Source organism: Miscanthus floridulus, chromosome 3, assembly GCF_019320115.1.
Source record: "Miscanthus floridulus cultivar M001 chromosome 3, ASM1932011v1, whole genome shotgun sequence".
NCBI classification, from domain to species: Eukaryota; Viridiplantae; Streptophyta; class Magnoliopsida; order Poales; family Poaceae; genus Miscanthus; species Miscanthus floridulus.
Window position 1 is genome coordinate 112,037,062 of NC_089582.1, and position 13,506 is coordinate 112,050,567.

General features: G+C 45.1%; 1 pseudogene; it reads right to left on the bottom strand.

The window, feature by feature from the left end:
- Nucleotides 1–11,860: 11,860 nt before the first annotated feature.
- On the bottom strand, nucleotides 11,861–12,930 carry LOC136546498 (polygalacturonase inhibitor 1-like; annotated as a pseudogene).
- Between the last annotated feature and the right edge of the window lie 576 nt (nucleotides 12,931–13,506).

Here is a 13,506-nt window from a genome sequence, read left to right on the forward strand (position 1 = left end):
ATAAAACCCTAAGTACTCGATTGTACTCAGCAAGACTTTACTCGACAGGAAGAAAATAAAAGACTCCAAGGATATGCAAGGCTATCTGGCTTATGGGTTATTGCATCAGTAGAAGCATTACTAAATGTGCGTTCTAATATTCAATTTCATTAGCAGTCATCATTAGTTTATTAACTAACCATTCTATATAAGCACCTATGCTACTTTCAAGCAGGTGGTAAGCAATCAGAACCATTTTACCATCTTTTATATTCTAGTTCTTACTACGGTGCTAGACTATAGCCAAGTCATACCGTATCACACGGTGATTCGCAAACCAATGTATTCTAGCTAGGTACCCCACAACACATGTCCCACTTGTACCCTAGGCACAAGCAAGACCAACCCATCAATCTCCTATCAAGGGGTCCAGGTCCTCGTCTAAACTTGGACTCCAAGCCCCCACTCCTGAGTCCCAAACTTAGTGTGGTGCTTAGACCTCCACCATCCCCGCCTCCAATCAGTCGGTCCAGAAAAAGCCAGAACCCATGACAAGAGAGCAACGAGCCTTCCCGCTCCCATATGCAAGTATGTGCTCAGGATAATAAGTCTATGACTTGACTACTATCCACAGCAACAGACGATCCTCAATAGACACAGGCGGAATAAGTGTAATCCAAGCCTCGCTCGAATGCCTAACCAAGTCCAGATCCAAACTACCATTCCTCCCGGTCTTCAATTATCATTCATATATATTCCATGTGATAGTAATATAATAACAACAATAGTTTCTTTCCTATCTCTCGCGAGTGATAGGTAATCACTCGACTTCTACCAGATCTTGTAGCATAGCAATCTACATAATCCTAATATACTAGTAGGACTCATATGATAAGTATATATATATGGTTTTCATCCAACTCCTTAAAATTTAATGCATAAGCATAAAATAAAGTGCAGAATAATAGGGGTTATGCACTGGGGCTTGCCTGGGTAAGATATAACTAAAAGTTAGCATTCCATCAAAGTGACACGATCATCAAGGTATCATCTTTTCTGCTACCTCGGTTGACTCCATGATCCATCGTTGTTCCCATTATGATATACGTGAATGCAACGCAAAGATGTAATTAATCAACAGCTACTACAACTCTCAATTACGATTACGCTTCGCAAGCTAAGCTAGCTTTAATGACTAACGTACTAGTCTACGTATCCACGTCTCCAAGTAAGGCTTTTCCTCCAGAAAAATGTTTTAGTTTTAAAATCCCAAGGTGTTTCAGCATTTTATTGATTAAACCTATATTTTTAAACTATGGCTCATTTAGCTACATAGCAAACTAATTATTATGGAGCTACAAAAATTACAGTGAGCACCTAATAATGTTAGAAATTTACTGTGAAAGTTTTAGATCCAATACTATCACCAATTTATCACAATAATTCCTACAAGTTTATATTTTAACAATATTAAGCATCTTAATTTAATTAGATCACTACTGAAAATATTATAAAACTATGTGAACAAAATATACTAGCAGATAGATCATGATTTTAGGAACTTAATAAAATTGGCTTCACAATTTTTGGTTAACTACACAATTGTATATTGAATTTACAAATTTACCTTAGAAGTTAAATTAGAAAATGCTTAGAAAAGGAAAAGGGCCGGTGGTGACCATTTTGGCCCGGCAGCCCAGCAACAGCCCAAGGTCGAGGGCGCTCGTGCGCCTTGTGTTTTGCAAAAGAGGGCTCGGGCTTTTGGATAATCACACGGAGCAACAGAACACTATTACTATAGACTCACACTTTGCATTAAAGACCCTAGAATGTGTTGCCTTTGCAACGGGGCGGTCCTTGGCGTGCCCACGCATGGCGGCATGGCACACCGGCGGCAACAGCGGTTATGCCGGACCAACTAGTCTCGCTACGATAGAAGTAAGGGGCCGACCACCATCTACAGCTAAACGCACAAGGATGGGCGGCGATTAGGAACTTGGAGACACACTAGCGCGAGCTGCAGCGTCGAGCGGCCATCCGCAGCGGCAGTGTGACTGTTTCATCAAGCCTACGCCCTCACAGCAAGATAGATATGGTGAAGAAGCATCCACAGCTCACCATGGTGTACACCCTACTGACGGTTGAAGCTGGGAAGCGCTGTGGCGGTCTGGCCACGTGCGACCGAGCGGGGCGGCAGCGCTCTGCGTTGGACACCGGCGGGTCACCACATCTTCGATAAGCGCCCTAGACAAATGGCACGAGCACTAGATAGAGAAGGTCAAGGCGAGCTCCTAGATACAAACAATAGAACTAATTTAGACCTTACCCCAATTTCACTAGCACGGCGGCGCACCTGGCCGGCGGTGAGAAAAACACCAAATTGGTGGCCAGTAGTGCTCAGTTGCGCCAAATTGAGGGTCGGACTGCTAACTGGCTTTCCTATCTAACTACTAGAATGCCAAATTGAGGTGTGGTGTCCCGAACCACATGTATTAGCTTGTGAAGTGGCGTGGTTCCATTTGTGCAAGGCAGACAGGGCATCGGCTTCTAGGCTTAGACAACATCGACCAAAGCTGTGTTAAATGAACGGGAGCATCTGCATGGTGAGGCTCAGAGAGAGCATGCCGTGAGGTACCGAGATGGGACCGCTCGATCTTGGCAGGGCGCGGACGGTGGCAGTGGGACAACTGTTGTGCGCGGGGCCATCTTGTAGGGCCGGTGCAACAAGACAATGCGAGGGAGGGCAGTGACACCGCGACATAGGCATTAGTGCGATGTGACTATGGAGGCAGGCAGCGGCTCGGTGAGTAGGTGATTCGAGCGGCAGAAAGAGCGCCACGTTGGCTAGACGGCGACTGTCGCGGCGTCGGCTTGGCCCCACGCATGGCTTGGCCAACAGCGCACATGTGGCAGCCGCATAGTAGCACTGCAGCTCCGCCCAGCCCTACAGAAGGCGACTGTTGCCGGCATAGCCCGGCGTGCGACTGACGGCCGACAGCCGACGAGGCTGGCCAACAGTGTAATGACCACAGCCAGGAACGGCCAGGCAGCAGCAGCACGCGTGCGCGGTGACTGTAGACACAGGCCACACAATGACGAGCGATGACGTGCATGAAATTTGAAGCGTAGCAAAAGTTACTAACGTTCACAGGTGAGGTTCAACTAACTCCCCTATCGTAAGGTCCACATTGCCAATGACCTAGCAACGCCATCACCATGATCGGAGAGCAACCAAGGAAGGAGATAGATGGATGCCAATATGAGCTCATCGCGCAGAACGCCAGTTCACGGACAGAGGGCCAACACGTGGTTTACCACGCGTTCCAAGGAAGTTGGGGAATTTTTACGAGGGCAACGTGACATCCAACACAACTTTGACCTACACCATGCTCATGTACTCACTTTGATGCAATCAACAATACCAAAATAAGCTGCTAGTGTTTAAATATTTTTGTTAGAAATTAAATGTCAAAATAGCATTATCTTACTACCTTTTCATACTTAGGAAAGTTAAGGATTTCAATTGAGGCTAAGTAACCATTCACTCCTTTGTCACAATTTGTAATAGATCTAAACCTTGTTAACTTCAACCAACAAATGCTTCATGTAATAGTCCATACCATACACTAACCTATAGGAGCAAAATATTTAAGCAACATTTAACTATTTTGCTCAATATAATTCATCAAAAATGGTATTTTAACACTAGTTCAAGTGTTTGCCGACTTAACAAAAAGAGCTTATCTCAACATCAAATTTGATTTTTGAGCTTCCAAAGCACTAGTTAGCAACATCTATTTTCCAAAAGTTAAAGTTGCATTTCCATCTACTAAACTTGTACTTCAATTTTATTTAAGTACTAAATACAAGTTATGTTTGATCCTTGTTTCTAGAAATTGTTTTTTGCCTCACGTGCGTTATACATTTTTAAAACCTGGGAACTTGTTAAGCTAATTCTTCTCGGTCCTAAATTTCGGTGCTAAGCAAACTCGTAACACCAGGGGTGTTACAACAACAAACAGTCTTTAATCGACACAGGCGGAGCACTACACTGATTCATTTCATGATGCGAGCTACCCGTCCAGTCTCAATTTAAACATTAACCTCATCCCCATCAACAGAGCTGAGAAGAGCAAGGTAAACTTGTTTCATGTGAACGATGAAACCACCACTCGACTTCTATCGAAGTCTAAGCATTACTAAGCATAAGAGGTACCGACCTATTCATACTAGCAGGGTATGACTAAGGATACCTGAATATCAAGGTAATCATGCAGCAACGGTATTCGACCAACTCCTAGTTACTTAATGCACATCTCATAAGACTTAAAGTGTAATAAAGATTTATAAATACTAGAGAAGGGTTTATGCTCCAGGGCTTGCCTGAGAAGGTTAGTTTCCTCAGAAAGATCCAGAGGTTAAACGTGGCACCAACACCACTTGTCCACGAGAACCTTCTCACTCTCGTGCACTACACGTAATAACTCGTGCACTACACATAATAATGATGCATGCTTAGTAGGATGGAATGCATGACATGCTGCATTATGAGAGACATATAAGTGCATAACAGAACTTAAACTAATCTAAGAAAGTTGAATACAACTTTCCTTCATGGTACAACTGGGGTTACACCTCATAAGGTATTCTAATTATTGATTATCAAGTCATTTGTGTAGTTAACAATAAAGCAACACCTATCATATTATACTAGTAAAGAAAGACAAGGGCAAGATCACATCATGACTTACTTACACTCATCCATTAACAAACTTGCATAAGCAACACCTTTATTCCTTATTAAACTGATCATAAAAGATCATACATATATGTTACCCAAAAGTTTAAACTAACATCTACATACTTGAGTCACCACCTTAGACTACTGCATACAATAACAACTACAAGACTTATATACATGCATTTACTAACTAAACAATTAAGAAAATCATTTTAATTATTAACAAGTTGATTATATAACTAAAAAAACTAACATGCCAAGGAACAACAGGGGTTTGAGTGTTCCAAGGTCCACAATCAAAGTAGGAAATACACCAAAGTCATTCAAGTATTTATCTAATTCATTTTATCATTTATTAAGTAAAAAAGGCATTTAAACACACTCAAATTAATTAACCAATTTATAATTATCAAAACAGTACCAAACCTTTTGTGGAGATAGATATTAGCACATAACATTTACACAAAAAGTTTCAGCATCACAGGATTAATATTTTTATTTATAAAAATCAAACAAGGTTCATTTTATAATTAAAATAGGTAATTTTTAAGCATACCAAAACTTCTGAAAATGACCAACTCATATTTCTCCCATGTAGAGCACATCTTAACCAGCCTACACAAAAAATTTCATAATTTTATCACCTCTAAATATTTAGTTATGAATAAAACAAGAAACTACACTTTTATTATTCTCTGAAAATCAAAACCAAGGAAAAATCTTTTCTCACTCCTGTCTCTCCCACCCACAGCGACTGACAACGGGGCTCGGCTTCGCGCCCGTGTTGACCACGGCGCTGGCGGCCGCTGACCGACGGGTTCTCGCCGACGACGAGACCTGCACCTACGTGTTCCCCTCGACCTCACGCACATGCCTAGGCTACCGGTTGAACGAGTTAGAGCCCCGCACGAGCTCACCCCACGGCCATGGCAGCACGGCGGCGCAGAGCGTGGTGGTGAAGCGGCAACGGCGCTGTGGTAGCGACCTAGCTAGGGCTCGGGTTAGCACCAGGAGCTCACTGTGGACCCGTTCGACTGTTCAGTCGGGGTAGAGACGCGACGGAGATGTGTTGCCGTCGACGAGGGTGGACACGGCGGCGAGGCAATGTTCCGGCGAAAGCTGAGCACGAAACGATAAACGGTCAAGACAACATGCAACATAGCATCAAGGCGAGCTCAGAACGGTAGGTGGTAGGCTGAGTTGCTCACCGGAGTGGCCTAGCCATAGTGAGGGGTGTACAGCGGCACTGACGAGCGTCCGTGGCGAAAAGCGGTGGCGCGAGCGACTCTGGCGATGAGAGGAGGCGCAAGCATGCTCGGTAAGCGTGCAAGGGCGAGGTGAAATCAAGGGCACGAGCAATCGGACGATGGGAACACGGTGGAGGCGAATTCGGCCGGTGAATTGAAGCTCGGTGGCGGTGGTAGGAATAAGAAAGAGGAGAACACGGTGGCTGGCTCAGGCTTTTATAGGCGAGGACGACATCACCAGCTTTGCTAGCGCCTTCACGAGCTCGACACGCAGGCGTCCGCACGGTAAACGCCGCAAAGACACGGCCAAATCATGCACGGCGGTGACGTGGCAACAGGCAGCTCGTCGAGGTTCCTGTAGCAGCCTGACAACCCTTCTTCTTCCTTCATTTTCTTCCGATTTCATGTGGCAACTTGCTGAGCTCAAAAACAAAAGTTGTTCACCTTAATCTGCTCTCCATCTTTGCTTTAAACGCCATCTCCTAATTCTAATTGGTTAGAGAGATCAAGAGAGAGAGAAACAGAGGTAGATTGAAACTATATTCAGAACATTCAGTTAGGGTTTCAAAAAGAGTTTTGGGTTAGCAACTTTGAGCAATTAATTAGGGGTTAAGCACTGACCTAACATCACATCTAATTACACATTAACATAGCTCGAGCATTACACCAATCAATTGAGCAAAGGTTGGCCAAATTTTATTTATGAAAATTCATCTAATACATCTCCCAAAATTGAACTTAACAATGATTTCCATGACTTAGCCACAAAATGCTAAGGGAGGGAAAACAACATTAAATTAAATCTTTGGTGTCCAATTTCAACATATTTAACTTAGAAACACCATCATATTTTGATTCTACATGAAAACACTCACTTTGTACTAAAAAGTTTATTTTAGCAAAAAATTATTTGTTTAAGCAACTTCACATATATAAATTCACAAAGAATCTTAAACATTAACATTGTTAACATTTCATGCAACATACGAAACATCATATATGCAACATATGAATGCTTTACTTGAAACATAAAATACACTTATGTTATAATGCTCGATGATTATGCATGATGATGCTCATGATCAAGTTTTTATTAAGTTCATAACACCTATGGTGTTACAGAAAACACGATTATGCCCTTCACTTTTTGCCTATCCACATGTTAAAGAGGCAGAATATTATAGATATTTTAATTTAAAAGTTGTCCAATTCCAACCTTTGGAATCTATGCTTCCAAACATCCCCAAACTTAGATTTTGCAATCTAGCTTGCACATGCTAGTTTCCACAATCTAGAACAATCCAAACATGGCCTTAGTCGCTGCTAGTGTGAGTATTCCGAGCGCAGCCATGTTCTCTCTTGGCACCGGAGTCAAAACTTGTAAACACTCAAATTAATATTCCTATTTAGTTTTTGCATTGTATTTATACCTAAAATCTATAAAAAAAAGTGTATCGCAAGGAAGCATGAGAAGATTACACATGACATAGGGCCTTCAAATATGGAGGACCTTATTATCTCCTCACGTGACATATATCTTGTTAAGGGCATGTTTTGATCGCCTAGAACTAAAGTTTAGGTGGACTAAAGTTTAGTTAGAAAACAGTTTGGGTGGCTAAAGTTTAGTTCGGTGTTGTTTGGATAAATAGACTAAAAATAAACTAGAAGCAAGTAAATTCCCAAGATATTTGGCCCTGTTTGGTAAAGCTTATTTGGGAAGCGCTTCCCAGATAAGCTGCATAAATAGAGTAAAAGCAGCGGTCAAAATAAGCTGGTCTGATCGAATTTTTTTTAATTCTAACACTTTTTTTAATCTAATTTTAAATCTAACATGGTCGGGTTTTTTTAAAACTAACACTTTTGGCCGTGCCTATTGCCCTGGCGCAGCCAAATGCCTGTCGCGCCATGCATGGTGGCGCGGCAGTGGGCTAACATGGCGACGATCGGAATCGCTGACCGGTGATGTGGCAGGGCTCTGCCGCGCCACCGATCTTGGCGTGGCACCGCCGCGCCCTGATCCATGGCGTGGTAGAGCCAAATAAAATCCCCACCGCGTCCCGCGTCCGCTAGTGGCCGAGCAGCCGCCGTTGTCCTAGCAGCGCAGCAAGGCGCCTGGCCGCCGTGCCCGCGTCCGCCCGCACCAGCCAGCCCGCCGCCGAGCACGGCACGGCCGCCGCGCCCGCAAGCCGGCGCGCCACCCCCTCCGGCCACGTACGACGGCTGCCCGTCAAGGCCTGCGCCCGCGCCTCTCGGCCCGGTCCAGCGCGCTGCAGCGAGGTACTCCCCTAATATAGTTAGTATAGTTAATAAAGTTAGTAAAATTATTAATAAAGTATAGTTAGTATAATTAGTAAAGTTAGTTAGTTTAGTTAGTATAGGTAATATAGTAAGTTAGTATAGGTAGTAAAGTTAGGTAGTTTAGTTAGTACAGTTATTGAGTCTAGTTATACATTGGATTTAGTCTAATTAGTTATTATAGTTAGCCTTATATAGATGTTAATATTAGATTAGTTAGTATAGTTATAGTTAGAATATGTATTAATATTACTATGGACATTACGTACGACGATTTCGATGACTTGATGAAGTTTCTTGAAATGCTTTTGTAGATGGATTGTTGTGTTAGAGTTTTGTATGGAGAAAGTGTTAGGAGAGAAGATGGTATGTTTGAGGATATGGAAGAAGAATGAGAATGGTTTGATGAACCTCTTAGCTTCAATGACCTTTGTGTCCCTTTGAATACAAAGTTCGGAGGTGATTTCACACTGAAGGGGAGGTTTGATACTAGAAAGACTAGGGCACACTATGTCCTCATACCCTTGTGCGACCCTACTCACTGGTCCCGCTACACTAGAGTTCTCCAAGGTTCCAATGTGCCCATGGCTGAGGTGGTGGTAGAGAATGGGTACATGATGCAGGGTGTTCAGGACGGCCCGTCTATTGATGGTTTTAGAGGCAATGACCAAGAATTAGGGGTCGAAGGGGAAGCAACTCAGGATAACATGGATTTAGACGATCGGTTGACGTAGGAGCAGTTTCATTCAACTGTAGTAGTTTGTATAAGCAATGACTTCGATGTGAATGATTTCGAACGAGAAGAGGAGGAGCAGGAGGAGGAGGACAGGATCGGTGATATAGTTAGCAGTGATTCAAACGATTCTGATGATGACCAAGGAGGTACAGATGCTATGCCAACACCGGCTGATGCCATGCCAGTACCGGTTCATACTATGCCATTACATGTCTTCCATCTAATAAAACGGTTTAAATTAAACATCAATCAAAACAACGCAAATTAATGTAAAATATAATCATTTGCAATGCAACTAAAATAATATAACCGACAATTATAGCAACAAAAAAATACATGGTAAACATACTTCTAACTAAATAATTAACCTTAACATTGATAAAATCAAACTAATATCTTCCTTCAAACCGTAGACCATAGTTCCCAAACATAATTTTCCTCCTAACCTTAACTCCCATTCATAATATCCTATCCACCATTCAAACAAAAATAAAATGTGCTTCATTACCTTGAACGAGGATGAGAAGGGAGGGAGGCGGCCGAGGAATGGAAGGGAAGGGAGGGAGGCAGCAATGGAGGACCGGGCGGGGGGGGCGAGCTGCCGGCGTTCATGGCGCGGCAGCCGGCGTGCTCGGCGGCGGGCTGGCGCGGGCAGACACGGGCGCGGTGGCCAGGCGGCCTTGCTGCTCGGGCAGCGGGACTGGCCGTGGGGGTTTTATTCAGCTCTACCGCGCCACGGATCAGGGCGCGGCAGTGCCGCGCCAAGATCGGTGGTGCGGCAGAGCCCTGCCACGTCACCGGTCAACGATTTCGGTCGCCGCCACGTCAGCCCACTGCCGCGCCGCCATGCATGGCGCGGCACAGGCATTTGGCCGTGCCAGGGCAATAGACGCGTCCAAAAGTGTTAGTTTTAAAAAAAACCGACCATGTTAGATTTAAAATTAGTTTCAAAAAAGTGTTAAAATTAAAAAAATCGTCTGATCCAGCTTCTGTTTTTTAGTATAAATGAGAGTTGTGGGAATAAGCGTGCCCAAAATAAGCTGCTGAAAAGTGTGATGTTTGGTTGTTGATTTTAGCTTATTTTGGCCATAAACAGCTTATAAGCTATACTAAACAGGCCTAAAGACTCGTGTGCATCATTTAGTCCATATTAGTTCACCTTTACCAACTAACGAACTAACTTGTAGTTAGGTTAAAACCTAAAAATTAGTTCACCTATTTGGATACTAGGACTGAAGTTGGGACTAAAGTTTAGTCCATAGTATCAAAATGGGTCATATGTCTATCTATTATCTTATCTTATTACAATAGCTTCGTGTCATTTGCATCATAATTGTTCTCTTAACACCTTTCATCCATGAATGCTTTGATATATGGTGAACTCATTCACTTTATCTTTAACTACGTGCAAATTGACACCCTAAAGGCCACTCGTTTTAAGTCCATTCAAATGCACCTATTGAGAGGGACTTCCATATGTTAATGGATTGAAATCCTTATTTCAATAAAATTTATTGTGAACATTAGTTTTGTCAGCAACCATCATAAAAAAAATGTGAAGATTGAAAATGCATCTCGACTCTCTAAGTGGGTTATGGCAAATTTTAATGACATGACGTTGAGGAAATAATGAGTTTAGCAAGTGATGAGTAGATACTAAAATATGAGATGAATTAAATGCACAGGAGGTCCATTAACTTATGTCAGGATTTTAGTTAGGTCCACCAACTCTGAAATTGAATATTTGAGTTTATAAACTTCTTAAGTTGTGCCATCTAAGGAACCGGATAGAGTGGCTGAATAGACAATAGCCACTAAATCAAAGGCACTAGGCAAATTTGATTAGTAACACAAGCAACCCTAATAAGCTACTTCCTAACTAGTGGGGTTTGCAACCTAGGCTATAGTCCACACTACATGCAACAACTCTCATAAATTTATGCATCAAAACACTATGGATGCGATAATGTTGCCTTAGGTGATGCATCAAAACAATCATGAATGTTGGTTCTATGGCTAAATGACACTAAAATGTTGGTGTCAAAATATTTGTATTGATTGGCTCAATTCTTGTGTACGAATGTTTGGTTAATGGCTTGCTTGATAAATGAAATGTTCTATCTAAAATTCATCGTGTTGTACTCAGGTAATTCACAATGGCCATTAACCACCGTCAAGGAGCTCGACTGGGCTACCATGGCGAAGGGTAAGGAGGCGCCTACTCCTTGGTGACGACTGCTCCTTGTCCCCTGTGATGTTGTGTGGAGGTATTGTGTGGCTAGGGATTTGATGGAGTTGTTGGTCCTGGTTTCGTGTTAGGACGAGCTGCGCAAATTTGCGCCTGAAAACGGGTGGTAAAATCCATGCCTCCCATGTACACACGCCACATCGATACTTTGTTTGGATCAAGACCTAATTGGTTGACCGGTAAGACTCGAACATTGATTAGAGGCTTAAATATGCATTTTGAGAGGACAACGATCAAGATGACACCGGGCATGCACTTTGCTCTCTTAAAAAGGATAAAGTGTAAGGTTGGCATTTCACTTAAAAGAGAAGATAAAATCCAATCTTACACTATGTCCTACCCTGCATGCATGCACATATCTTACACAGTATGAAACCATGATAAGAAGCTAGTTAATGCAGAAATTTTACTGAGTGCCAAACTGCAAATGCACTTTACCAAGAGATGTGCTCCGGTACTCCTGATTTAGAAAAACTAAGATTATCCGAGACCAAAGCCAACGGCAAGCGTGAAAATCCGACCAACTGATTCGTTGTTCTGGTAAACTTGTTCACACATGATGAAACCGGTGATCATTGCATTAGCCTGATGAACCAGTGAACCACGAACTAGTATCAGTTGCAGGGAGGGAGCGGCGTGCCGCACAGGCACTTCTTGTGCGCGTAGCAGTCGGCCCCGTGCATGGACATGAACCTTCCCGCCGGGACCTCGCCGCAGAGCTCGTTATAGCTGACGTTGAAGTGCTCCAGCTTCACGTCCATCAGCGACTTGGCCACTCTGCCCCTGACCCTGTTGTGGCTCAGGTCGAGGAACCTGAGATGGTGCGGGAACCTGACCTCCGTCAGGTCGAACTCGAGCTGGTTCCACGACAGGTCGATCTTGACCGCCGGCTTCGTGATGCCGAACAGGAACGACGAGGGGTCACCGGTGAGCTGGTTACGCGAGAGGTCGATGGCGTCGACGTCGCCGTCGCCGTAGTCGCTGGGTATCTTCCCCGTGAGCCGGTTGTTGGACAGGATCAGGAACCTGGAGCCGCCGTGCAGCAGCCCCGGCGGGATGGCGCCGCTGAGCATGTTGCCGCTGAGGTCCAGGTACCGGAGGCCGGGGAGCTCGGCCAGGGACGCCGGGATGGGCCCGGCGAGCTTGCTGTTGGCGATGACGAGCGTCCTCAGGCCGACGGCGCCGGCGAGGAGGCAGCCCGGGACAGGCCCGGAGATGGAGGTGCCGTTGATGTCCAGGTCCAGGAGGCGCGTGAGGTTGGCGAAGGAGGCCGGGACGGGGCCCGCTAGGCCCGGCACGGAGTTGACCTGGAGGATCTCGAGCGCGGCGAGGTCGCCGAGCGCCGGCGGGACTCGCGCCGAGACGTCGGGGAGGGAGTAGAGCGCCAGACCCGTGACGCGGCCCACCACGTCGCAGAACACGGCGGGGTCCCACGGGCAGCAGTTGGTGGACGGCAGCCACGAGGAGAGCCGGGCCGGGTCGCCCAGCTGCGCCTTGACCCGCAGCAGCGCGGCGCGGTCCGCGGGGTCGCAGTCCGCGGCGGAGGAAGGGGCGGTGTATAACAAGCCGAGAAGACAAGGCGCAGCAGGGAGAGCGACATGGAGGAGATCAGCGGTGTGCTCGACGACATTGTCGTGGTCGCCTTTGCTCTGGCCGCCATTGCACAATCTGTGGTGCGCTTCATATAGCACTGCTACTAAAGCGAAGGAGGCGCTGAGTAGGATCGGAGCAGCTCAGCTGGCATGCATGGGGCGTGATTTCGCATCAGGATCGTACCGGCCGCTGAAAACTGCTCAAGCCGTGCATGGCTCCACAAAGATGCCTGAGCACGCTCCTCAGGTACAGGTCGGTTGTTTCGCCGAACATCTCGATCAGGATCAGTTGCAGGTACACAGACAGTTGAAAAACTTCTACGCGTTCTGTTGCAGGGTGCTGAATCAAATGATTGTCGAAGCTAGCCGGCACCGGCCAGTCGGCCACCGGGTACGAGTAGCATGGGTGAGATCATGGCCATCGGATTCATTTCAGCGGCCCAGACCGCATAAGAAAAGGCAGCCCCAGGCCAGATTGTTGGGCTCGAAGGCCGGGCGGCTGTACAGTGTTGAAGGGAAAGCCCAAATCAGGCTCATCTCGGGAGATTGTCTCAGTCCACAACAAAAATAAGCTTCAGCTTTTAATTTAAGTTCTGATGACCAGCACAATTTTGGATTGGAACTAACAAAACAGCCTAATAAAGTCTAAGTTTGGGCTTAATAGTTAA